This window comes from Felis catus, chromosome A3 (genome assembly GCF_018350175.1).
Source record: "Felis catus isolate Fca126 chromosome A3, F.catus_Fca126_mat1.0, whole genome shotgun sequence".
Taxonomy (NCBI): domain Eukaryota; kingdom Metazoa; phylum Chordata; class Mammalia; order Carnivora; family Felidae; genus Felis; species Felis catus.
This window is the reverse complement of record NC_058370.1, coordinates 65,853,720-65,880,161: the sequence shown is the minus strand read 5'-3', so window position 1 is coordinate 65,880,161 and position 26,442 is coordinate 65,853,720. Positions and strand designations below refer to the sequence as shown.

Here is a 26,442-nt window from a genome sequence, read left to right as displayed (position 1 = left end):
CCATCAACAGGCGAATGGATCAAAAAATCATAATGTATCTTTCCAATGGAATACTACTCAGCAATGAAAAAGAATGAACTACTGATACACACAACAACAATCTCAAAATAATTAGGCTAGGTGAAAGGATCCAACAAAAAAAGAGTATTTGCTATATGATTTCATTTATATAATACTCCAGCTAATGTAAACTCTGTTACTATGACACATCGGTGGTTGCCTGAGGATGGGGGTGGAGTGAGCTTCGAGGTAAGGATTGATTACAAAGGGGTATAAGGACATTTCTGGTGGCCATAGATATGCTCAGTACCTCAATTGTGGGGGTGGTGGTGAGGGGTTGTTCCATGGGTGTAAACATATTTCAAAACTTAATGAATTATCCACTTGGAATATATGTGATTTATCATTGTTGTTTATCCTTCAGATAAAGATACTGGCCTGTGTTCATAATTGGAAGCTCGATGATGGGTATATGAAGGTTCGTTACACTATTCTCTCTGTTTCTGCATATGTTTGAAAGTTTGCCCATTAAAAAGTAAACAAATGTCCATAATGGTGATGGTTTTAAAATATTTTTACAAGTTCTTTGATCCTCCTCCCTTCCATAGATGAAGTCCAAACTCCACCCCTTAAGTGTGTGTGCTGTATTTAGGGATTGGCCTCTAGGCCAATCAGAAACTGGCCCATAGAAACTGGAAGGAATGATGCATGATTACAGAAACTAGGTCAGAAATGACAGTGCAGTTTCCCCCTTTCATTCCTTCTTGGATAGCTCACTCTGGGGGACGCCAAGTACCTCATCATGAGGATTCTCAAGTGGCACTCATGGCAAAAAACAGAGGCGTAACGCTAACAGCCAGTGCAGAACCAAGTTCTCCTGCCAATGACCATGGCAGTGAATGTAGAAGTGAGTCCTCCAGCCCAATCAAGCCTTCAGATTACAGTGCAGCCCAGCCCAAATTTTGACTGTAACCTCATAAGAGACCCAAGGCCAGAGCCACCCAGCTCAGCCATTCCAGAATTCCCAGCCCATAGTAACGTTGTGAAAATGAATGTTTGTTGTTTCAAGCCAGTATGTTGTGCCATCGTTTGTTAGGCAGCAACAACTAATATACTAACATTAAAAAAAAAATCAAAAGACAGGCAGAAAAATTACCCACATGAAGCATGATCGGGCATCTTAACCAAGTCAAAAGTTTCATTCAAGTGTCAGCTTCTACAGCAAGTGTCTACAGCTGATCCAGACCTCACCCGTGCCTCCCCTTTTATGACCAGCTGCAACCCTCACCTGGTCCACACAGTTAGTCCACACTACTCTGCACAATCTCATCTCCCCAGAGCCAGTCTTTGTGTTCCCAGGGAGGCCTATAGATTCCAAAGGTCATCCCCTGCTTCCCTCATGACACAAAACACAGGGCAAAGCTCATGGGAATACATACTTTTTGGTAGATACAAGTCAGGGAATCCAAACAGTACCATTCTCTACCTCATTTAAATTAGAGAAAGAGCAGGCATTTCTCTCTTGAGAGTCTCATCTCACTCTAAAGAATGATGACAGCAAAAGCCAACAACGTTCAGAGGTAAGGATTTTCATCTGTTTTACTGATGAGGAAACGGAGCCTCAGAGAAGTGAAGTAGCCCCCACAAGTTAGCACATCTGGAGAGTGACAGCATCACTATTGGCCATCAAGCCTGGCTTGCATGGGTGCTGGTGTGCTCACAAGATGTCCATACCAGGGTCTTTCCTCCCTCTACTGATGAGGGCGTTCAGACCCACGAGCTGGGGAACAGTGTGTGCGTTACCATCAGCTGGCCGTGTTGTTCCTCCCTGCCCAAGATAACCTTCCCAATCCTCTGAGCTTCTCCTTGGTGAGCTGCCAAACCCACTTCCTCTCTCTGCATCGCCTTCCCAGACCCTCTGACCCACCATGCTCTTCCCTCCCGAGTGTAATACAGCACTGCTGGGATCTGGCACCGCTTTCTGGATGGATTACCCATTTCCTTGTGTGAGCAGACTGGGTGTACCTAGATCCTCTGTCCACGGGGCAGGAAACACATCTCAGAGATTTGCCCCACGGTGCTGTGTGCAGAGACTATGGCTACACAGCCATCACCTCTGGGCCTCTCAGACGTGAGGACTCTGACTTCAGGTGAGCTGAGGCATCACAGCCCAGACCTTGCAGCTGTTGTCAGGAACCTCCAGCATGGCTCCCAGACCCAAACCATCAGGCCAGGCTGCCCTCAGGGGGTCAGCTCCACCTGGTCCAGCCCTCTGTGGGAACAGGATTTCTGAACATACTGGAAAGACCACATAGTTTTGTATCACAGCTGCAGAGGCAGGGTCGGAGGCCCTCCTCCTCTTTACTTCCTCCCCACCCTCCCCACCCAGGCATGTGGAGCCCAGGGCCCTGGGGGGTCAGAGGTGGAGGGTGACCAGAATGCTGACTCCAGAGGGAGGGATGGAGGGATCTGCTGTCACTGCCCCTGTCCTCAGGGGTACAGAAGCCCTTTGGGATACCAGGTCAGAGGGCCATGTCTGCCCAGGGCTCCTCTTCCCAAACCAAGACACTCCCCTATGAGGAACACGTTCTTCCAGGTCAGTGTTTCTGAGACTATACAAAGCTACCCTGGTGACCTTGTGGCCCAAGAGACAGGCTAGGAGACAACTGCAGACAGAGGGTCTCTTATCATCATCACTATCTTGAAGGCATGAGGAGCTAAGGACACAAGAGAATAAAAGTCCCTACCCTCAAAAACAGACCATCTAGTTGGGAGGTACGTACAATGTTAAAAAAAAGGATGTCTTTTTAAGACAACAGCTGGGGGTGTAAGTCCAGATGGCCACTGTACTCACCAGGATGTCAGGAGCTCAGAGCAGGGAGAGTGACAGTGACCTGAGGTTATGAGCATGGGGGCCTAATCCCAATGGTCTTAGCCAGTGAGTATGGCAGTGGGACCCCAGGAGGGATCTCAGACATTTCTGAACCTTGGTTTCCTTGTCTCGAAAACTGTGGTGCTAACAATACCTATTTCATGACTTTACTATGAGACTCGAGTGAGAGCGTGTATGTAGTCTGCACAGAGACACCAAGGTCCACAGTGTGTCCAGTCCACGCTCCAGCACGCTAGTGTCCAGGGAGCACTCCGTAGCAGGTGGCTGCTGCCACTGCTGTTCCTGATAGCCCTGAGTCTTGAAGGATGCCGCAAGAGCAAGAGCCGGAGCAAAGGTACAGAGCAAGACTGGGCAAGCCTTATGTAGCAAAGCACGAAGCAGCTCATCATGTTCCACATTGGGTGAGATTGTAGGAGGGGCTAGAGATCTGGCCGTGGTCTCCCAGACGAGGAGACCCTAGATCCTCTGTGTAATGTATGCTTTTCCCTGTCCCACGCTGCCGCCAGGGGGGCCCAGAGCAGAAAAAAAGCAGAAGCAGAATAGGAGGATGCCGGGCCCAGTGTTGGTCCACTCTCTCCTGTGGCTCGGCTCTGCCCTGCTGGGCTGAGGGAAGCCTTCACAGAGCATGGGGTCCAGGTGGGGAACATGAACAACTAGGGAGGTGGAGAAAGCCATCCCAGAAGATGGTAAGGAAGTGGTGGTCAGTGCTGTGGGTATGTGGGTACACACATTCAAGCTGATGCCCACACACACAGGTACTCCCCCCCGTCCCCGACAAGAGTATGGACAGATCCACCCAAGGCAGGGATAAGTGCACGGAGGTACACAGTGACATCACATGTTCACACAGTGAATAGACACAGCAGTACAGAGATGCACAGACACACCAGAGCTTGAGTGCTACATCTAAGGGAGGTAAGGGCCTTTCTGGGCTGCTGTCTTGAGATGGGTGTGTTGTCTAGTGCACAAGGGTGCCTGGCTTAGCCAAGAGAGGACAGTGGGACTGAAGTCCAGCCCCCACCTCCACTTTCCAAGCTATGGGCCTTAGTTTGGGGCTATGTCTTCCAGGAGGAAAAGGCTCCTTTTCCAGTAAATCATAATTTTCTGGCCACGCCCTGTACCCATGAGACCACGCTCTGTACCCATGAGACGGCATCCACTGATAGGATAACTTTTTCTACTTTGCCAAATGGGCTAGCGATGGCCCTGCATCTGCCTTGTTCCAGGCTGACTCCCCAGCACCTAGCACTATGCCTGGCACGAGGTAGGTGCTCAATAAATATTTATCAAATGAATTAAAAGTATATTGAGAGGGCAGACCCAAGTGCCTATGCAGAGGCACACACATCACATGTATAGACATAAAAACAAGGATCCTCATAGAAACAGCTGTGACTGCAGGCAGTGGGGAGCCTAGCAGGGAAGCTTGGGCCAGGCCAAGCTTGACTATTCAGAGAAGGGGAGGGTATTGAGGGAGGGGGGATGTAGGGGCAGCAGAAAGAAAGGCACGGAGGGGTTCTGAACCCAAAGTCCAGGAGTCTGCAAGAGAAGTCCCTCTTGTGAGTGTCATGCTTTCCAGTTTGTAAATGATTTCTCCGGCTCACTTTACATTTGAGAGAATCAAACTCAGAAGGGAAGGGACAGGTCCAGAGTCACGTGACTAGGAAGTGGCAGTCTCTCCTATCTGTGTGCAGTAAGAGTGGACGATTGTAGGGTGCCTGGGTGGCTCAGTCAGTTGAGCATCTGACTTCGACTCGGGTCATGATCTCGTGGTTCTTGGGTTCGAGCTCTGCATTGGGCTCTGTGCTGACAGCTCAGAGCCTGGAGCCTGCTTTGGATTCTATGTGTGTGTGTCTCTCTCTGTCCCTTCCCCACAGGTAGGGGTTCCTCACAGGTAGACAGGTTCTGTCTCTCAAGAATAAATAAATGTTAAAAAAATTAAGAAAAAGAAGAGTGGACGATCGTGCTGGAGGGGTCTATGTATGCTAGGCATGGAGGACCTTGAACGCCAGGGTAAGACATTCACGTTCAGGAATGGGGAGCCACGGGTGGATGTGAAGCCCTGCAGATACCCACCTGCACTCCCCAACACAATCACTGTGCCTCAAGATGCCTAGGGACTGAGGTGCCCTGTTCCCATTTAATGGACACCATAAAGCCTAGACCACTTTATAAAAACTAGATGCTGTACAACATGGACATACCCACAGACATGGAGATCCACAAGCCCATGCAGTGGGACACACATAAAGAGACCCCCCGGAGAAGCAGGCTGTGGAACAGAACCTTCCCTGCAGTCACAGGAAAACTCCCACTTGCACACTATAGCACAGACAGACATGCGTGTGCAGGCACAGAGGCCCACACACAGATGCATAGAGCACAGGCAGGGCCCTTAGGTTTGGGCAAGCTGACTGTCCTTCTGCCTCACATTTTGTCACAGAGGGATCCATGGGACACTTACACTAGTGGTCAGCAAGCCAGGCCATTGGCCCCGAGCTCCCTTAGGTGAGTCTGAGACCTTTCCCTGCATCACAGTGTGCCTCAAATAATCCCTTGGGCCGAACTTCAGCTTCTGCTCTGCCAAGTCCCTTCCCTGTATTGGTATCATCTGAGCCACTCAGAGTGCTCCTGGGTAGCAGTGATATTATCTCCACTGGCAGGGGAGGAAGCCAGGACCTGGCCTAACCAAGGTCAAGCAGTGACCTAGCAGGCCTCTCTCCCCACACTAAAGCAATGCATTTCTCCCAGAAGATTCTGCCAGACCCCCTCTCTCCTATCTCCCCAAACCCTCCCTTGACAAGCCTTGCAGAAATGTCACAAGGACATGGGAGTGACATCTGTGGTGGGTGGAGAACTCTCAGAGGAAGGAGCCAGACACAAGGGCCACTGTGGGAGCTGAGAACAGAAGATGAGGCAGCTCAGACATCCTTTTTAGACCCTTTCTGTCATGCCTATCCATTCTTCCATCCCCAGAGAAGCCCCAGAACTTACATGCTTAGGACTGGGAGGGGACGGTGGAGACTGGCCCTCAACGGGCCTCAGCACTTTGGGGCTCCCTGTAGGGCAGAAAGCTAGTTAGTACCTTTGTGCACATAATGATTTGCCTGAGGCCAGTGGTGAGCTGGCTGTTGGCTATCCTATAGCAAGCAAGACAAGGTAGATATGAAGAAGGACTTTCTGTCTCTGAAGCTGAAATGCAATAGTCAATGGGTCCAAGGAGAAGAGGCAGCAGCTATGGTTCTTAAATTCATTAGGGCAGACCAACCTAGGGGGTGAGGCCTGTGGGGGCCATCCAGTTCTCTAGCTCCCCAAACCATTAATAGATCTGATAGCAAGTAGCATTGGCATTGCACATCTTTGTTTACAGACTGTCTGCTATAGCTTATTTTTGTCAATGTATATATTCATCTGGGAGAAAGGAGGGTGCAGTTGGTCAAGAGTGGGAGCCTAGAGTGGCTGCCTACAGTCAAATTCCACTGTATTCTGTCTGGTTTGGGCCAGTCTTTTCCCTGCTCCAGGCCACAGTCTTTTCACTTGCAGAATGGGGATAATAGTACTAGCCTCCCTGCCTTGAGGGTTAAAGGAAGTTGTTAGCATGGCACCTGGCACCTCAGATAGTTCAGTAAATATTAGCTATTTGGATGAATTCTTCTGTTGATTGGTGCCCTGCCTCTACCTGTAAAGTTGGCTACAAACTTGGATTCAATCCTCCCAGTAGCCCTGGGGATCACCATGTTTGTCTCCAGGGTACAGTTAAGGAACCCGAGATCCAAAAGGTCGAGTGATTTGCCTTGGTCCCGTAAGTGAGTCCAGGCCTCTTGCCCAGACCTTTGGGCCCCCAGTGTTGTGTTCCTTCCCGCTACCGTTAGTTGACCCCGCTGTCCTGTCATGCAGCCCCTGGAGCCTGGATTGGGGACCCTGGAGGAGTGGGTAGGAGGACAGGGCCTCTTAGCTTCAGAACTGGGAGCTGCATGGCAGTCTCTAGATGTCCATGGCATAGAGTCTGATGGTGTGTCCTTTGACATGGATTTATACATTTTTAAACCTGAAAGCTGACCTACAGTGACATAAATCAGACAGCAGCCGAAAGGAGAGGGGGCTGAGTGGAAAGGGGCATGAGGGAACTTTTTGGGGAAATGGGAATATCTAGAACTCAGATGGTGGTTGCACCCAAATTGTAAAGAATGATCAAACTGACAGTACATTTTGTTGTATGTTAATTTACCAAACGGTATCAAGTTTAGAGGTAATTATATAAATTACATAAACAAAGAAGTCCGAGCCTGCCTTTGGGGGCTCTTTGAGCTATATAAGGGGATTAACTCCACCTCAGTGCTCTGTGGCCACCATGGGCAGTGCAGGGACCTCTGAGGAAAGGCTTCAACTGCATCTGCTATGAGGGGTGTGCACCCTTGCAGGCACACATGTGCACACACATTCACACTCAAACTCAGATGTGGGAGAAATGATAGGGACAGGGCAGGGAAGCATAGGACACTGGCAACTGAGCGCTCAAGGTAGGCTCCAGTCTCCTGTTTGCCCCATAGAGCTGGGCACTGTTGAGGGCACCAGAAGAATGTGGGGTGGGGTGGGGGTGGGGGCACACAGAAGAGTGTGCCATGAGCTGTAGCTGGAGTGAACCGGCCATCGCCCCAACTTCACTGCCCTCCTGGCCGTTTTCTGGCCTCCCCTTCCTGGGAGCCCTCCAGAAACCCTGCTGGGCTGAATCGGTTCTCTGTCTGGGACCAGGGCATTCATCCACGAATTGAGATGCTGGAGCTGACTCAGAGGACAGGGGAAGCTTCAAGGACGTGAGTGAGAGCACGCTGGAGCTGCCCATGCCTCCCACACCACCCAAGCCCCAGCAGGAGTCCCAGGCTGCCCTGACAGGCCCTCCATGCAGAGTCCATGACCACACAGGTTTCCTGGGTGGTCCCCACCACCCCTATCACAGGCCACCTGCTGGGACAGAGGGAAGGACTCTAGAGGAGCCAAGGAAGAGCAGCCACAGGGTGAGAGGGAGGGAGTCTTTCAGCTCTCAGGGTTTTAAACTCTTGTGTTTCAAAATATTTATAAGATGCATCTAAGAGGAAAGAAATAGTTTTGAGATCATCTGCTATGATAGGTTATCCAGACCATATATTCATTTATTTATCCAACAATGTACTCAACTGGAAGCTAGCTTATTCTATGCACAGCTCTGTAAGAGGCCCTTGAATTGCATACAAAGATGGATAGTATAGTCTCTGCTTTCATAGTGTTTACAACCCAACTAGGCAGACAGGCAGGTAACAAATCACAATAACAAAAAGAAGGACATCAGGACAACTAGCAGCAGTGGCCCAGAATGAGTGTTCATTCTGGCTGGAGGGGTTTACAGGAGGCTTCCTGGGAGGGAAGCATGGGTTGAGCCATGAAGACTGAATGCATCTGGTGAGGGGAACAGCATGAACAGAGATGAGGAAGGTGAGAAGAACGTCATGGGTTCCCAAATACTGAGCCTCTGGAGATGGTAGGTGGGGGTCTGGCCAGTCTACCTGATCATCACCTCCCTGCTCCCAGTTGACTGGATCAGGCCGGGCACTGCTCCAAGTCCTGTCCGTGAGGTGGTCTGGTGAGAACTCTCCACCCAAGGAATATTGGGACTAACCGGCTCAAGAGATTCTTTCCCTGTGTGGGATGAAGTAGATGTAGGAAAAACAAGGCAGCTAGCTGGTGGTAAGAGCAGAAGGAAAAAGGCAGAGAAGGGCAAGATGGCACACCTGTCTGCAACAAGTAGAGCTCAAGAGTCGAGGAGGTGATGAGGTAGCCCAGGTTCTAAGCTCAGGAAACCAGAGCTCACTGTCCACCTAGGTCTTTCTTGGTGGCTTTTCCTGGCTTTTGCCAGCAGCCCTAGTCACGTGGTTGAGGTTTGCCATTGCCTGATTTCCCTTGTCCTCCACTCCCCACACCTGCTGCAGGGGCAGTCTGATCTTTACAATGAACATCATCATGAAACAAGTACTTTGAAGTACAGGCCGAGGAGCTGGAGTTCTGGTTTATGGGCAGTGGGGCACTTGGCAGATTTCTGATCTATTTAGGAAGACCCTCTGGCAGCAATATGGAGCATGGGATAGAGTAGAGCAAGACTGGAGGAGAGAAGGGCCTCTTGATGGCTGTCCCAGCTCTAGCAGAGAGGCCCTGAAGTGGAACTGGTAACTGTGGCATAGAGCCACATGGATGGTCTTCAGAGACCTTAAGGAGGTAAAATAGATTAGATATGGTGACAGCTAGGTGGGGAATTGGGGCTGAGGAGAAACAGTCAAAGACTCCTGGGTGCAGAAACCATGAGCAAAGAATAGGTTTGGGAGAGGAAATGGGTTGAGTTGAAGGACCTTCTAAGATATTGAGCCCAGGAGAAAGATCTGGGTCAGGACATAGAAAAATGGCAGGTATGACAAGAAAGTTTTCAACCACAAAGCATGACTGACCTCTCAGGTGGGCCAAGATGGAGCCATAGGTGGTGAGTGACACTCTCTGGCACTCTACCCCTCCTCTTGGTTCCAGATGAGGAGATTCCAAAGGCACAAAGACATTCAAACATTATTGAGATGACCCAACTAAACATCGGCAGGCGATTTGAACAGGAATTTTACAAAAGAGGACATCTAAACTGCCAATAAACACATGAAAATGTGTTCAACAGGCCCACCTCTAACACTTATGGTCCCAGAACCCACAAGTCTAGTGATATCCCAATTAACATCAGTCTTAATATTTCAGTGATAAATTGAGTTAACTATTAACTAAAATATATTCTATCCACCTAACTCCACAATACACATTCACAATGACCTGGGAGGCCAGGTTCAAATTTAGAATCATCAGATTCCTGGGAGTTCCATGCCTGAAGGTGGAAGTTCTGATAGAGTGGACCCACTGTCCTCTTTTTCCTACCCCCAGTGGCATCTCTCTCTGCAGAAACTTCACACTCCATAGGGATAGGCCAGCCTATGTGTCCAAGGTCCACCCACAGCTAGCAAATTTCTGCCCTGTAGCTACCCTTGAGAGTAGAGACAATGTATATATACAGTACAGTCTACCCTTGGAAAACAGGCCTGGAGAAGTGGTCTGTGTAGACTCTGGAACCTTGTTTGTGGACATCTGGGCAAAGAATTCCAGAGTCTTATGCATCAGCTCAATCCCTAACTGAATAACTTAACTTCTATGAGCCTCAGTTTGGTCACTATAAAGACTCAATAAAACCTCCTCCACTAGCTTGTTATGAGGTAAGAACATTATGTAACTCTTAATTCCCATTCAAATGTTAGTCCCATAAATTTAATAGTACTGGGCTGGGCACTAACCTGACAGCTTGGCCAAGGCTATGGGGTGTCACCAGGAATAATGACAAGCTGAGAGGGGGCTGGGCTCCCGCTGACCCCCTCCTGCAGCCTCACAGGAAGGGGAAAAGGTAGCTAACCAGCCCAGTCCAGGGACCAGGTGGGCAAGAGCCTTGGCCAGTTTGGCCCCCCTCAGGCCTCCAGGCGATCCACAGCCTTGGCTAGAATGCCTGGCTGGGCTGGGAGCTCTGGCAGCGGCCCTGAGTTGGGTAACAGGATTCTGGCCCCAGCAGCATATCTGCCAACTGGGCTGGCTTGCAGCTTGGGTAGAGCGGTGTGAGTGCCAGAAGCAGGGAGACCTATTTTTGCTCCAGCCACAGGCCAAAGGCTGGAAAAAAAAAGTTAAATTAAGATGGCCTTTTTTTTTTCTTGGCACATAAAGAGTGCAACTTGCCTACTTTTGAACAGAAGTGATTACAGAACCTGTTTGGTAAAAACAACGAATCCTAAATATGTGTAGGTCTGCCCTGAGGCTGACACAGGGGTAGACACATGAAGACAGAGGACAGAAAGAGAAGTGAGGAAAAGGGGAGGAGGAGGAAAGGAGGATAGAAAAGAACAAGCAGGAAAGTGAGAGGAAGAGGGGCAAGGGGAGGGAGAGAGAAGAGGGGGATGGGGGAAAGGAAAGAGGTACAGATACACAGATACACCAGGGAGCCTACAGGAGAAAGAGAGGAAGAGAGACAGACTGACAGAGACAGAGAAGATTTGGCAGGTTTGGAGAAATGCATGGAAGGAGGCCGTGAGGTGATGTGTATTTGGATGTGATTCTTCCTGGCTAACCATTGGTCAAGCTCTTCAACTTCTCCCATCTGCGAACCCCCAGAGAGGCCATTTTCAATGCACAATACCAAGCAATCCATGAAAGAAGAAGAAGTTATTCTCGATGACCTCAAATGTTGTCTCAAGCTAAGGGGGCACCTTCTTCTTCTGTGCCCCTGTTACTTCCTTGAACGAAGGCAGGAAAAGGGTCAACTGGGAGAAGACCCTGGTAGACAGGGGCCATCCAGCCCACCTCATGGTGAAGATACTCAGAGAAGGTGAGATATCTCCTTCCAAATAGCTTTCCAAAATATCAGGGTCCTGGGCCCAGGACCAGCCAAGACATTGGGCAGCCGCCTCCAGGGATGAGATTTGAGAAGTGCCAGGGAGACAGCCCTACCCCACAATATCACCCCCATTCTCTGTCAGGGCCTTGGCCTCAAGGGAACAATCCTCAGCCGGGCCAGGAGTCAAGCTGCTAGCTGGAGGTCCCTCGCAAAGTTCTCCAAGTCCCAATTTCCTATCTTCTATCAGGATCACATTCATTTCCTGCCCATTTCCCAGGGTTGCCATGAGAACCAACCTAACAAATGGATGCGCAAGAAAATGGCCTGAGTTTGAATCTGGCTCTGCTGCTAAGTAGACAGGTGAATCAGGCCCTCTGTTTCCTCACTGACAATACGACCAGGAATAAGTTGCTGTGACAAAGAAGAGAAGTAATTATTTATAGGGATCTAGCACCAGTTGGTGGCCAGTAGGAAAGTGCTCAGGTACTTTCTCTGGCATAAGCTTTAAACTAAGACATTATTAGGATTCCTTTGTGTGTAGGGACCCATATCACTTTTTGGACCCTGATGCATGTATTCCTGGGAGGGAAACACATCTGACCTGTTGTTAACATATTTTCACAAATATTTTCCAATAGGACAGGTGGTGGAGAGCAAGTTTCTGATGGCCTGCTGCCACACAGCATGGGTAAGGTCAGAAGAAGATAGGTGAGAAATTGATACAAGGCTGGGCACTGCCAGGGTTCAACCAGGAAATCACTCAGTGCCCCACCTGGCAAATTCTAACATGTTCTTGAAGACTCAACCCAAATGTCACTTTTTCAGTGACAGTTTCCCAAGTAGAGATAGTTCCTTCTCTGGGTCCTATCACTCTTTTTCACTATTCTGTTACCTTTCTCACATTTTACTGCAGTTATGGCTTGCCTCCCCCCATCAAACTGAATTCTTTGAGAGTGGGGACTGCATCATGTTCAACTCTGGATCACCGGCCCCTGGCCAAGTGCCCGGTTTCCGAAAGGCACCCAAGGTTTATTAAATAAATACCCAGGCTTGCCTGCCCTCTGGGGAAACCAGAAAACAGAAATGTTTAACCTGAGAAGATCCTTGTTATCAGAATAAAAGCCCTTCCGTTTGCAGAGCCTTTACAGATTACAAATTTATATATCTCATTTGCTCCTCAAAATGGTCCCATGGGGTAGACTGGAAAGGTGCTGTGCCCCACAGGACAGCTGAGAAAAAGAGCTAAGGAAGGCTAATGGTTTTACAAGGTCATCCAGCCAGTGAAGGGTGGAGCCAGGACTGGCGCCCAGGCCTCCTGAATTCTAGTCCAGGACAAATCTGCTAAGTTCTTGCTGGGCTGAGAAACTCCAGCCAGCTGAGGAAAGAAATGGGGGATATTATTTTCTGTTTTTTTTTAAGCTAAAGCACTATATACTTTTTAAAGAAAGCTTGTTAAAAAAAAAAAGCCCAATAACTAAAACCTATGAAACATCTAAAAGCAGAATATTCTATAAATTTCTTTTATACATTTAAATTTATTGCATTTATCATTATTGAGTTGCTGAATGAGAACAACAAAGCTGTTATAAATCACACAGAGGTAGAGATTATACATGAGCTCTGCAGCCTAGTGAGCCTCATTATCAAATGAATTTATGTATTTTGTCTTGAATCATAATTGTTGTTTAGTTTTATAGCTTATATTAGGGAAAGTAGCTAAGTGCTTTCTAATGACCATCAAGGAGGTGCCAGATCATTACAAATATCACTTTTCTCCATTTGTCACACAAATGGACTCGTGCTATAAATATTGCCAGAAGCTTTTTTTTTTTCTTCTGGCTTTATATATGTTGTCCTCTCTTTGACATGAACAAACACAGATCAGCCTCTCTTCTTAATGGTGCAGAGTATTCTGTATGCTAAGTTCTGGACGTGTGTGTCTCCCGAAAATTCATAGGTTGAAACCTAATCCCCAGTGTGCTGATATTTGAGGGTGTGGCTTTGGTGAAGCAATTAGGTCATAAAAGTAGAACCTTCATGAAAGGGATTAGTGCCTTTATAAGAGACCCCAGAGAGCTTCCTCACTCCTTCTGCCATGTGAAGAGCCAGAGAGAAGACCACTGCCTTTGAACCAGGAAGCAGGCCCTCACCACACACTGAATCTGCTGGTGCTTTGATCTTAGACTTCTCAGCTTCTAGATCTGTGAGAATCAGTTTTTGGTGTTTATAAGCCCCCAAGTCTATGGTGTTCTGTTATACCAGCCTGAATAAATTAAGATACCATGAAAAGGATGTATCACTATTTGCTTAGCTAGTCCTATATTGAGAGACATTTGTGGGTTTCCCAATGAATGCCTTTAAACCCAGGGTACGTACTTGTGAAGTATATCTATAGGATTAAATATCAGAAGATGGGCTGTTCAAAGAGCAGGAGCATTATACATTTTCACAGATATTCCCTATTGGCCTTCAACAAAGTCTGCCTCAATTTGCACTCTTACCTACCTGCTGATCTGCCTTTACCTTTGTTAGTAATGAGTATAAAATTCATTTTCTATGTCAATATACTACAAAGAAGTGGCATGACATCATTCAATTTGCATTTCCTTAATTATGAATGACATGAAGAATTTATTCATGTGTCTCTTGATTGTATTTCTTTTTTTTGTAATGTGTATTCATATTCTTTGCCTCTTTTTCTCTTGGTTTTCTCTTTTCTCCATTTTTGATTCACTTATCTTTTTGAATATTAAGGGGGGTTCCACCCCCAGTGTCGACCAAGAATCTTTTATCTGGCAAAACTCCTTCAGAAGTAAGGGAGCTATTAAGACATTCCCAGATAAACAAAAGTTGAAGGAGTTTAGCCTAAACCCAAGGGACCACCCTGTGAGCAATGTCTATGTCAAGTACCAGCACAAAGAAGATGCAGAGTGGGCAGTGGCTGAGCTCAGTAACTGCTGCTTCAACAGTCAGGCTGTGCATGCCAAGCTGTCCCCTGTCACCAGCTTCTAGGAGTCATGTTGTTGGCCACATGAGATGGGGAAATTTACCCATGGTGGCTTTTGCCACTTCATATCCCTGCAATCCATCTCCCAGAACCTGTGGTGGAAGCTCTGGGGTGGGGGGTGGCGCAGGTCCAGGTACCTCAGGACCAGCCTTCTAAGACTTCTCATACCTTAAGTTTCCTATACCCTGAGATGAACCTGATGCCATGTCTCATACAGTATTTCAAGCATCTTGTACCCTAGGACTAGCCCCGAGTGCCACCCTGGGACCAGCACCTAAGTCCTAAGTTGGGACCAAAACCCAAACCGAAACCAAAACAAACAAGGTCTTCTGTTTCTTTACTCATATTTCCATTTGTTCATACATTATTTTCTAGATTCTCTTCACATATTCCTTTGGATCTTTAAGTATATTTTGGCTGTTTTAAAGTCTTTGTCTAGTAGATCTGCCATCAGATCTTCTTCAGAAATAGTTTCTGTTGACTTAAATTTTTTTCTTTGAATGGGCCATTCTTTCCTGTTGTTGTTGTTGTTGTTGTTGTTGTTGTTGTTGTTTGCACGCCTTGTGATTTTTTTTTTAAACTGGACACTTGAATCTGATAATCTGATAACTCTGGAAATCAGATTTCCCCCCTTCCCTGGGGTTTGCTATTTTTTTATTATTGCTTTTGTTTGTTTGTTTATTAATTATCGCAGGGTGTCTCTATGCCACAGATCTGCCTGAGGTGTAAACTTAAGGTCTTCTCAGGTCTTTTCTGAACTTGGAACCTCCTTTGGGCATGTGTTATCACTTTTGTTTTCTTTTTCTTTCTTTTCTTTTTCTTTTTCTTCTTTCTTTCTTTCTTTCTTTCTTTCTTTCTTTCTTTCTTTCATTAGAGAGAGAGAGAGTAAATGAGCAGGGGTGAGAGGCAGAGGGAGAGAGAAAGAGAATCTCCACGCTCAACACAGGGCTTGATCCCATGACCCTGGGATCATGACCTCAGCAGAAATCAAGAGTTGGACTCTCAACTGACTGAGCTAACCAGGAGCCCCATGTATGATCACTTTCTAAATTTCCTTATGTATGCAGTTGCTTTTAAATATCCTGATTTTTAATGTCTGGCTCCCAACAGTGGAAAAAGAGAAAATTAAAGGGGGGACAGGGAAAGGAGTGGTAGCCATTTAAATCCCCCTAGAATGGATTTCAGCTCCACGCAACAATGGGAGGAGATGCAACAACGATGGCCATCCACCTCTTTGTCCACACTTCTGTGAAAAAAAGCAACTGTTAGAGGGCAGAGTCCCTTCTGCCTACCCTGGTTCCCACATGCTTCATGCCAGCTACTCCTGGAATGTGTGCTCAGACCTCTGCCATGGGGCTGGGAATAGGGTTTGGGTGTCCACAATAGTGCTAAGAGCTGAACTTGAGTGAAATTAACAGCAACGTACTGTTCAAGACTTCCCCTGGAAGTGGCAAACCTTCCACAGACTCCAGAGTTCCAAAACAGTTACATCAGACACATTCTGCCAGTGTAATTGTTGTCTGGGTATGAAGGCAGATTACTGGTTCCTGGTGCTTCCCATTTTGCTGCCTTCTGAAAATCCTCTTTATTTTGATTAAATTTACATGAACATAGTTGGAAGATTACAGTAGTTATATAAGGCTTATTATGAAAATTAGCACACTTACCCTCATACCCTCCATTAAATGTTGTTCCCCAGAGGCAACCAGTTTCAACCACTTAGTCGATTCATTTGGTATTTACTTCCACATCTCTAAGGAACATGCTTATACTGCTATTTATTGATTTTTCAGTTCTAGATATGACCTAGCCTGCTATGGAAAATGAGAATCTAGCTTTCTTTTAACCCTGGCTTGCCCCATCACATTTCATTCATGAACGCTCTTCATTCCTCTGTCCATCAAATACAATTACATCATAATTTAGTTAGATTGCTATTCTGTGTTTGCATTTTTCATGACTGCAAATGCCAGTTCCAGTTGAGGCAGAGAGTAAACTTTGATTGCTTTACCTTTCCAAGCCATGTTTTGTTTTCTCTGGAATTAAGAATTTGTTTTATTTTCCCATTATCTTCCGTTTTGACGAACTCATCACTAGCTCAACTTCAAACTCTCTCTCAGTTGTGTAAATCTCTCACTGTGTTCATAAATCTTAGGTGTTCTATCAATTTAATCCTCTCATTAAATAATCTCCTGAGTCTTCTGACCTGTTCAAGTCTGTCCTCTTTGCTCTCTGCACTTGGCAATAGCTGTTGTCTTTGGAATTTTTTTCTCCATCATTTTGGGGATTTCCTTCTTCTCTTCCTTGTATTGAATCTCTTGTTTCCTGGATCTTCTGTTTTCTCAAAGTTTCTGAGAAAGAGTGTGTGGGAGACCTTTTTTTAAACTTGAATATCTAAAAACGACTTTATTCTGCACTAAAACTTGCTCGTGGTTTGTCTTGGGTATAAAATCCTATATTTAAAGTAATTTTTTCATCAGAATTTTAAAAATACTGCTTCATTACATTGTCTTACACACTTGCCTTTGAGAATTATGAAGGCATTCTGATTCTAAATGTTTGCATGTGACATCTTTTTTTTCTTTCCCGGAATCTTGAGAGATTTTTTTCTTTGACTTTCAGTGTTCTGAAATTTCATGATATGCATTGGAGAGAGTTTATTTTAATCCATTGTTCTAGAAACTTGAAGAGCCCTTTAATCTAGAATCTAATGAGCTCCTCATCTAGGGCATTTTCTTCTATGTATTCACCTAGTATCCACTAGTATTCATGCTCTTGGGAAGCCTCCTCCAATATTGAAAGGGATGACCTTTCTGATCAGTTGGATATTGGAGTAGTGATGATGCATGATATGTAAAGCTTGTCATAAAACACATTTCAGCCTTTTCCTTGGTCTCTTGGATCACTTTCTTGGGGGAAAGCCAGCTGTCATCCCAAGAAGACATTCAAGCCACCCTGTGGAGAAGCTCACATGGTGAGGACCTGTGGTCTTCTATCAAGAAAGAGCACAAATTTGATAGCCATATGAGTGAGCCAGTGTGGAAGCAGCTTCTTCAGCTATAGGCAGGCCTTAAGAAAACTGTAGTATTGGCCAATATCCAGTTGAATCTCATGAGAAACTCAGAGACAGACCATTCAATTAAAGTACTCCTGAACTCATGGTCACATAAACTATGTAGTCCTTATTCATGGGAGAGAAGTTTGAAATGTTTCTCTGTACTAGATATCTGTTGTTTTGCTTGGTCAGCATTTCTTCTTCTGGCAAAATTACTATGTCTTCTCCTCTGGGGAATCATCTGTGTGGGTTGGAAAGGGCTTGTTCCTTCCCCTCTATCAGAAATGAACTGACCCAGCAGGCAGAAAATCAGTGAGGACACAGTTCAACTCAACAACACCATTAATCAACTGGATATAATGAACATCGATACACTACTTTTTCCAACCACAGAATACACATTCTTCTCAAGCTCACATGGAACATTCACCAAGATAGACCATGTTCTACACCATAAAACACAATTTAACAAATTTAAAAGAATAGAAGTCATACAATGTGTGCTTTCAGACCACAAGGGAATTAAACTAGAAATAAATAATAAGGTTACTGTAGAGGCACCTGGGTGGCTCAGTCAGTTAAACTTCTGACTTCAGCTCAGATCATGATCTCATGTCTTGTGAGTTTGAGCCCCGCATAGGGCTTTGTGCTGACAGCTCAGAGCCTGGAGCCTGCTTTGGATTCTGTCTCTATCTCTCTCTGCTCCTCCCTCTCTCATACTCCATCTCTCTCTCTCTCTCAAAAATAAATAAACATTAAACAAATATTACTGTAAAAAAAGAGATTAAACAATACTTTTCTAAATAACACAAAACAAAAAAATCTGAAGAAATTTAAAAATATTTCGAACTATATGAAAATGAAAACACAACTAGCAACATTTGTGGGATACAGTGAAAGTATTGCTTAGAGGGTTGCTTAGTATTAAATACATATATTAGAAAAAATAGACAATGACAAAAAATTGAAAACTTGAATGAAATTAATACATTTCTAGAACAATCTAAAGGATGATGGTTTTATATGGAAGTTTTGTTTCAGAGAATAGAAAAATACACAAATTATTTCAGATAATAGAGAAGAAAAGTTATCCAGCTTATTTTATCCAGTACATTAGTCAGGTTTTGCTGTGATAATGCCATGTAACAAATAATGCCTTAAAACTTAGTGATTTACAACAACAATTATTTCTCAGTCATTTGTCCAGGGTCTCTATACTCCACCTAATTATATCCATCAATATAGAAAATATATGTGATAAAAGCCAAAACTCAATCATGATAAAACAAACAAACTAGATCTCGTAGCAAACTAACATTAGAAAGTAATATAAAAAGACATGGCTTTCAAAAACCTATAGCAAAAATACAGGTTACAAAACTGTATGAAAAACAAACAAACAAAACGAAACCAAGAACCCAAAACAACCCTAAAAACAAACTTTTAGCAATCATTATACTCAATGTTAAAGCTATAGACTTCCTGTTAAAACTAATAGCAAATCAAGAGTGTTGGCTATAACAGCCTCTATTCAAATTGTCCTGGTGGTCCTCACCACAGTAGATTTGGGGAGGTGGAAGGATGAAGAATTTTTTAGCTGATGGCTTTTATTTTCTCCATGAAGCATAAGGCAAAGTCATGAGCTGAAAGTATGGATGGGAAGAACTTGTCAGAAGTACAGCAAGAGAGGAAGGTATTAGCTAATCATCTTCCATAATGGGAGAGCAAACTTATTTGGGAACTATCTGAGGATTTCCAGGAACAGCTAAATGGCCACTGTGCTTTGTGGTCATGAAGGTAAGGGGAAACCTGTGATTTAGAGTTTGTGATTTTGCTCAACCGATATTTAGCTGCTCAGGGGTAGGCACAGTGAAATTGTTGGATTTAACCAAATTTGGGATTTTTGACAGGCAAGTAATGCTAAGCCCCAAGGAAGCTAAGATTGTTTGAAAGGTAGTCATAATGACGATGGACTCTAAGCTGGGTTAAGAGGACTATGAAGACAAAAGAAGGATGATAGATGATGAAGAGGTGGTGGGCTCAATGGATTGGAAGTCTCAATGAAGTTGAAGATTCCTTGAGGGGATACAAAACGTAAGTACACTGTTGGCTAGAAGGCTAGAAGGTTATGGTGAGAGAGTCTGAGGCTTGTGGTTGAGTTTCAGAGATGCTGCAGTTACTGGGTCTGAACAGGAATGGGGCAACCATCAGGGTAGGGGGTGGCTAGGTTGGGAATGGAAGAAAGTTGGAATTAGAGGCAGGGAGGGCAGGGAACTGGGAGATCAGGGTGTTAGATGTGGAGGCTCCATGGATGTTACAGTTTCTTAGAATGAGGTCAGGAATGGGAAACAATGACCCCAAAACTGGAATCTTCAATGAAAGAGGGAAGAGCAGGGAGGTCGATAGTAGAGAGGGATAGTGATTGCAGATGGTATGGAGAGATGGGGTCAGTGTCACAGGAACCGGGATTTGGAAGGAAGGTACAAAAAGGCTTGGGAATGTCAGTGGAGGGCAAGGAAAATGCCTACCCCAGCTCTGGACCAGTGGAAAGCTGCCTCCACCTGGGAGGGCTGCAGGGGACAGGAAGACTTCAGTGAGGGCTTAAGGCACCCAGGCTGAGGGTGTAGTGGAGGTTGCTAAAAATGAGTCTGAGGTGATGGAGGTTCAATGGGAGGGCTTGAGAAGGAAGGACTAGCAAAGGATTGGATAAAGCTGGGCCCAGGATTCACCAGAGCAGGAAGATCCTTGAGGACATGGGCAATGGCTGAAGTAAACAGGGATTATTTACTGTCTTGGGGAGGGTTGAGAGGAGAGAAAACTTTTTAAACTACCATCTTGAGTCCTTGGTTGGGGGCTTGGGGGTTTGGGGTGATGAAAGCCTTATCAATTCAAATGAAAGAGGATTATGGAAGTGGAGCTGCTTTTGAGAGAGGGTCTCTCAGTGGGTCCTGAGGGAAGTTTATGGAAGGGGGCAAAGGGGGGTCAGGACAACTCCCTGGAGGTAAGTGTGGGTCACAGGCTCAGCTCAAACTGCACCTCTTCAGGGTGCAGTGGCTTCAGAGGGCAGCAGCCCTGGGGAGCAAATGTGTCTGGGCAGAGATAAGGTCTACAGGAGATGGTTTAACCAGGAAGTGGTGTCCTGTCCTCTTATCATTGCTCATAAACAACAGGTATTAGGAGTTCTGCTTTTTCGGGCTGGACCCAGAGGAGCAATCTTAGTGGGTCCTATAAACATTGGTTTTAAGGAGCCCCTTTAGGCCAAAGCTGGGGTAGGGAGGTCCTAGGAAATGGTGGGTGCTAGCCTTCCCACAGGTCCTGAAGATGAGCTGACAGGTTTCTTTTTACGCACCTTTCTAGGGTACTGCCCCGAATTCTGCAAGGAAGAGCCACCCTGGGCACGTTTGGCATCTTATCCCCACCCAACAACCCTGCGAGGTAGGGATGAGGGTCTCTACTTTGCCAATGTGAGCAACCTGCTCAGTGTCCCATGGAAAGTGGCAGATCCCTCAGACTTCAGAACCTGTGCTTCTGCATGGTATCTCCCTGCCTCTCATTCAATGCTTCATGTATTTGTGGGGCACCTACCATGGCATGCCCTCAGCTAGAAATCAGGGACACCCTATCCACAGGAGAACAGTTTCATGGCCCTGGTTATGTACCAGGTCACCTTTGAAACCCCCCACCCTCAGACCTGACTTCATAAGTTGAGGGGTGGAGCCCACGAGTCCCCATTTTTATTTGAACAATATTCGGAAATGACAATACTAGTTCCCATTTGTGTGGGGCCCTCTTGAGCCACCAGCAGCTGAAGGAGATCGGTTTCCCTTTCTAGGCAGGCAAGAGAAGTGGGGTGGTCTAGCTTTGATCACTTGCAGCTGGACTCTGCCTTAGGCAGGGGTGACAGAGACAGCTCAAGGCTCCCCTGCACACCTTCCACCACCACCCCATCTCCTCCAGGGTGCCTGAAACTCCACAGCTAGAGATTTATTTCTTTGGGTTAGATTTTGTCTCCAGCTAAAATGCAAATCCCTCTGGAGGGGTGGTGGGGAGAACATCAGCTATTATAGGTTGGATTTGGGTGAGTTTGTCACATCAAGACACTGGGAGAGCAAATATTCAGGACCACTTTTTTTTTTTAAGTCACAGCCCAGGCAAGTAATGGTGAGAAAACCAGATCAGAACCTGCCCTCTGGGAAGTTCTAGAAGGGAAGTAAGGAGAAAAGGGGAATAGGTCCAGAAGCCAGGGCATTGCCCTGGAGGAGTAGGTCTGGAGGGGGGTGGCGGGAAGGGCATTGGAGCACACAGGATATCCAGAGCTTACAGAAAGGAGGATGGCTCAACCAGTGGACCAGCTACTGGGGTAGGAGGTGGGAGTCCCAGGAGCAGGAGCGAGACCTGGGAGGTGGCTGTGGGGAGGGGGCATCATGCCCAGGAGGGCCAGGGAAGGCTTCCCAGCAGATTTGTGATGTCAGTGTTAAAGAAGCATCTGATGTGGTGGAGGGTGGCTGGGAGATGAAGGGCACAAACAGAGGGACAGCAAGGGCACAGGTACCAGTCTGTGCAGAGGACCATCCATCTGGGGGACAAGACCCTCACCAGGGGGGTAGGTGGGCCCTTGCTGGGCCAAGCCAAGGCTGGGCTCTGGCTGCAGTCCCTAGTCTTTGTTAGTTGTGGTCCCCTCCACTGCTTGAGCGGCAGTGGGAAAGGCGGGTGGAGGGCAGGACTGACAGAGTCATAGAGCCCTGCAAACCTGGGTTACTGCCCTAGCCAGGCCCTCCCTGACCTCCCCCTCCAACCAGAGAAATCTTCCATGAGGCCTGCAGGGGAGGAAAAATGTTCCCTTCTACTCTTCTAGATTCTGTGGCTGGTCTATGAATTAAATTAACATAAGATAAACAGGGGGAAAAAAGCCAATTTTAATTACATAGGTGTTGTAGGGTCAGTAGCCCCACAAAGATAAGAGACTCAAAAGGTGACAGCCAGTTGATGGGACAGGGCCTGGGGCTTCTGGAGGGGGAGAAGATAATTCACTGGAAGGGGACAGGAGGAAGTATAAGGAAGGAAAGTTTGCCCAGCTTTGCAGATCAGTCTCCCAGGTGAAAAAGTTATCTCAGTTATCTCTGGTAGAGGTTCCCTTCTTAGCACTGGGAGGGAGACACCGGGACCAATGGTGATTTCCTTTACGAAAATAAATTTCCCTACAAAAGGGTAACTTCTACTCTGTTTACAGAGCTTTTCCTGTGTCTTCAGTTTCTCAAAATAAGCAGCACAAAATGATCCTGGTGCCAGGGAGACATATTTTGGGGTGGCAAATTCTGCTTGCCTCGGGCCTCTTTCCCTTCCCACTGCCCTGTGCACTGAACAACTTCTACAGAATAAACTAGGGTTTTAAAAGATTCAGTTAATCTCGATGGAAGGAGGGGTTATTCCCTGTGTTCAGTTCCCAAGAGCCTTTAACTCCAGCCAAGGACCTGGCCTGCTCTTGCAGGATATCTTCTTCCTCTCAGAGGTGGCTAGGGACCACAGTGCCTCTCTGGGCAAAATAAAAAGGCACATTAAAAGAATTACAACCTTTAAAAAAAAGCAACTAAAAAAGAAAAGTCCAAGAACAACAGGAAGCTGAACAGGAAGTTCCCATAGAAGATGAAAATATTTGAGAGTCATGCTGAGTGCAGAGGCTGAGGGCAGAGGGGGATTGCAGGGATACACAGCATGGAGGTGGTGGTCCATGCCACCCCTCCTCTTAGCAGGATGCCCCTGGTCCTGCTGGCCAGGCCCTGCCCACCTCCAGGGGCTCCTTCATCAGGCGCATGCACATGCATATCTATACACACATGACAACTTTTACATGTGCTTGCCAAAATATGTCTGTGCACGTTCATGTACACCTATGCCAACTAATATGTGTTCATGGTGAATTTATTTATGTACCCAAATGCAGAAGGACAAACACTCGGAGATGTTTTGTGTGCCAAACTGTAAAGAAAGTGAAAGTTAGACTGTAGGCCCTTGGTTTCACTTGCTGTGTTTGGCCACCTCTCCCAGGCATCCAGGCTTCTGAGTTGTTGGGGTCTGAGAGGTTTCTTGTTGGCATGTGCTTCCCTCGCCCCGCCCCCCAGGGCAGCCCTCCTCGGGCAGTATCCTAGCTCTATCCTTTATGACCTGTGGTCCTCAAGTTTTTTGATCTCAAGATCCTTTTCTACTCTTTAAAATTAGAAGGGCCCCAAAGAGCTTTTTATTGATGTGGGTGACATCTCTCAATATAGCGGCATTGTTTTCCATTTCTACAAATCTCCTTTTTTTCCCTACAAATCTCTTTAATGTGCAGCTTAATAGAGGACAGCTGGATTCTTGCATATGCTTCCGCATGAACTCTTTTGGGTGAAATATATGAAGAAAATCCAGCATCACAGAGATATGTTGGGAAAGACAGAGCCTCATGGATTTCCTGTTAGGCAGCATCTGAAATCTCTCCCAATGACCTCTGCCCCCCGATCTTCATGCCCTTGTGGAATCCCCTCCACTTGGGTGTGGGCTGGACCTGGCAATTTGCTTCTAAGGAATACATAGAGCAAAAGTGATGGGATGTCATTCTGAAGATGACATCCAAAGACTGTGGCTTCCGCCTGAAGTGCCTTTTCTTGCTCTCTTGCTCTGGGGGAAGTGAACTGCCATGGTGTAAGCTCCCATGTGGTGCCACGGGGAGGTCCACCCAGCAAAGAACCGAAGGAGGCCTCTGGCTGAGGTCCTGAGTGATGAACTGAGGTCCGCCCACAGCTGCAGTGGGCAGTTAGAAGCAGACCCTTCACTAGCTGAGTCATCAGATGAGACTGCAGCCCTGGCTGACACCTTGACTGAAGCTGGTGAGAATCTTCCAGCTAAGCCATGCCTGTGCTCCTGACTTATTGCAAGTTACTATGAGGTAATATCTGTGGTTTTAAGCTGCTAGGTTTTGAGGTATTTGATTACATAGCAATAGATTACTAGCAGATCACACCCCATGAAAAGATCTTGGAGATGCCAAGAGTCCTCAGACCTCACCTCCTTTGGACCCATCTATCTTCACCTGCCCTCACGGATTTTCCCAGTCAGTATCTGCTTTTCTTTCAGTGTCCTGCTCTCAGCTGGTATGGGGAAGAGGGCTGGTAAGGGAAGCAGGCCTGCACAGGTGACAAGTGACAGGTAATGTGCAGGTGAGGTATAGGCCAATGCCTGTGTATGGGGTTGCTGCTCCCCGATGGTGGACTTCCAGGCAGTGCGCCATTAATAAGGGGTTAGCTTATTGATTCCGTTAATGATGGCAGAGTGGGGACAGTTTGTAAATAGTGGTTCATTCCCTCCACGGCCAGTCTACACTCTACCCACTGCCATCCCTGTGTTTTCTAGGGAATCAAACCACATGTGAGCGGTCTTCATCCCAGATTATCCTAATTCCTCTACAATTTGGGTCAACACATAGACAGCCAAAGTCCTGACACCTGTGGTGTCACAGCTCTTTTCGCAGATGGAAAAAATATTAGTGGCATCTAGTCAGGGCCCCACCATCTATGGGGGAACCAAAAGGTCGATGTCCAAGTGGTAGAGGGATTCCTTGAACCCTCATCTACCACGTAGAAGTAAAAGTGCCTGACCTCTTATACCCTCCCAACACTGACGATGATGCCTCATGTTCTAGACTGCTTCAGGCTTCCCCCATTGGCATGCACCATGGAGGATGGGAACCTCGGGAACCATCTGGGCATGCTGTCCCACTGCAGAGGAACCCATGGAGACCTCGGCCCACGAGGTGATGTGACCAACCCAAGGTTACCTGGCAAGTTGGAGACAGTGACGACACTGGAGTTTCAGATAAGGTTCCTACTACCTGCTCCTGCCCCCTCCCCCAAATCTGATTAGAGCTTCACATGTGAGGCCTACCTTCCCTCACAGACTGTTAGGGTCTGTGCAGGCTGTGTTGGGCTCACAGCACTTAGCACTCAGTAAACTACTGAATGGATGAGGAGACTGGCAAGCAATTGAGTTTGTTCTGTGGCCAGGGTTAGGAAGCAAAGCTGTAGTTAGTACCAAAGGTTAGTTTCTGACAAGGTCAAGTGTAGAGGGTCAGTGTGTAGCCAGGATGAGGAAGTGAACCATAGGAAAGGACTAGGAAGTCAGGTTTTGTTGGGGGCCAACCAATCTCTGACGGGGGTTAGAAGCCACTGGGGTGGGGTGGGGGGGCTGGTGAGAGGTCAGCCTTTGGCTGGGGTGAGGTCTCCACCCATGGTTAGAAGCTAATTAGCCTCTCTGGTGTTTTATGTAGGATTGCTGGCATTCCAGGGCTCTGGCCTAGTCTCAAATGACCCGTATCCTGAGTAGGGGATGAGGAAGTCAGTTCTGGCTCCAGGAGCAGAGGGGTTTGTAAGTGGCACTGAGGATCCCAGTCTCCAGGCTGGGGGTTGGGTGGCCTTGTGTCTGGGCCTTTGCTCAGCAGCTGGCCTGGGACGCAGACCCTATGCGAAGGGCACGCAGTGACTAAAAAGACTTCAGACCCTTGGAGGCATTTCCTGTTTTCCAGTGAACTGAAAACCGGCTTCCTGCTTAGAATAGTCCATAGGGAGGGGTTCTTTTTCTGGTGGTGGGAGGGGTGTCTGAGGGTGGAGGACTTGCCGGGCTCAAGGACCAGCTCTCAGGGCCCTGCTAGGAGGGGGTGGCATGGGGACAAGGGTGGGGTAGGAGAGAAGGAATTCCCAGATACCTCTGCCCATTTCCTGGCTGTGCCTCAGTGTTCACACTCAAAGCTTTCTGAGAGAGCAACACAAGTCTAATTCCATCAGACAATCATATCTTTTCACTGGGAGGTGACATTTCTCTGGGAAAAAAAGCAAAAAGCATGCAGGACCTATGTGGGGACAGTGACCAGAAGCCCCACGGGTAGAGCCAGGTTTGGGGCACCAATTAGATGCAGATTCTTTTTTTTTTTTTTTTTTAATGTTTTTCTATTTTTGAGAGAGAGACAGAGAGACAGTGTGAGCAGGGGAGGGGCAGAGAGAGAGGGAGACACAGAATCTGAAGCA

At 46.8% G+C, this 26,442-nt stretch overlaps 1 long non-coding RNA gene across 1 annotated transcript; it reads left to right on the top strand.

The window, feature by feature from the left end:
- The first annotated feature begins 13,424 nt into the window (after positions 1 to 13,424).
- LOC109498597 lies at positions 13,425 to 25,393 on the top strand. The gene is made up of 6 exons (XR_002740828.2): positions 13,425 to 13,530; positions 19,014 to 19,186; positions 19,300 to 19,483; positions 20,747 to 20,824; positions 23,718 to 24,311; positions 25,065 to 25,393. It is a non-coding gene; the product is annotated as an uncharacterized LOC109498597 (long non-coding RNA).
- The last annotated feature ends 1,049 nt before the right edge of the window (positions 25,394 to 26,442 follow it).